Genomic DNA, 1,599 nt, shown 5'->3' with positions numbered 1-1,599 from the left:
AACAAAAAGTACTCGGCAGGTTTCGACATGCAGAAGATTGCTATTTGCATGTGAGCTCATGCATAATCTGCAAAATGTCAACATTTGCACAGCTTTCCTCTGCGCTCGAGGATTCAATAAAGACAATGGGTTGTATCTAAAGTCACAGTGAGAGGCCTTCGTTTCTGCCCTTCTACACAGTTAAAAGGTAGAAATATTGGAGAACAGGCTCTGTCACAAACCATGTGTTAGTGTCTGATATGTAAACCACATCAAGCTCTCAAGGCTGCTGGACAGGGTAGCATAAACAGTTCCCCTCCCTCGTTTACGCACATACACGCCCATATTAACAGGTACACATCTGTCTTTTGGTGCGTTTAGATTTTGTCTTTTTGTTTACAGTATGTGCAGGAAGTCACAGAATGTTACAGCGGTGAACAATCAGGATTATGGCGACACAAAAAACAATTAAAGCGGAGATGGACAGGTCCTCGCTGTGCGCTTGTCGGCCTTCTCGCATGCTGGGGTGTGGCACAGACGTACTCCGTGCAGGACTCTGATCCGGCACTTCGAGTTTGGGGCAGATCGGAGCACGTGCGGCCTGGATACGAGCCACTTCCTGTTAAATGCCGAGCAGCGGCGGCGTGCGTGTTGACCGTGGCAGAAACTCATGGTTCAGCACATTAACAAAACAGCTGGTTTACACTTCTGATAGTCAAATCTTTGATCTAAAAGCTGGATATTTGATNTGTCGCATGTACGTCTGCCAATGGAACAGACTCAAGAGCTCAGTCGAATGATGTTGTTAAATAGAGACGACCCGAAAGACACACAAAGGCAGCCCAAGAGCTTTTCAGGGATCTCCACCAACTCAAGACAAATCAAGGAGAGAAAGACCAACACACAACTCAAGGCAGCTGCAGTAAAGGCCTGACAGAGCATCTCAGTGGAGGAAAGTCACTATTCAAGACGGTCATTGACTTTTAAGGATTTGTATCCAAGTTTTAAAGTAATCCTAGTTCGTCCAGTTCATCCAGTAAAAACAAAGGGACTAAAATGACTGATTCCTGGTTACCATATTTTAGATAAACCCTTGAATTAAAGCTGAAGATCTGCACTTCAGTCACATATTGATTTCTTCATTTCAGATCCATTGTGGTGGTGACAAAAATAGACCTGGTGTCAATGACTATGGAGCCAGCTCTAGTGCACTCATAACAACAACTCTTTTTGTGCTAGATTTGTTCAAAATTTAAGTTACGTATCGTTTAATACTTTCCCTTAATGCTACGCTTTGGTCACAAGTCCTTTCTCTCAGCATGCTTCTATTAGAATAAGCACTTAAGTCATTTATGTAAAGCGTATCAGTGTTGACGGTACCTGTGACGGTCAGAGTGGTTCCAGGTAAATCACTCCCAAACTCAAGCCACCACGTTCTGAATTTGAAGCGGTATTCAGCTGAATCAGCCTCCTTCAGGTGGTTAATTGTCAGAGTGGAGCGTCCTTCCTCTGTTTCAACAACCGCAACACGGCGTGAATATTGGGGGTCTTTTTCAAGGTCCTGTGTCGACCTCTGCTGGTGATGTGCCACACGGTACCAGAATTTGGACTGAACCAGAT

This window comes from Stegastes partitus, unplaced genomic scaffold (genome assembly GCF_000690725.1).
Source record: "Stegastes partitus isolate 25-593 unplaced genomic scaffold, Stegastes_partitus-1.0.2 Scaffold2214, whole genome shotgun sequence".
Classification (NCBI taxonomy): Eukaryota; Metazoa; Chordata; class Actinopteri; family Pomacentridae; genus Stegastes; species Stegastes partitus.
Note: the sequence above shows the minus strand (reverse complement) of the source record.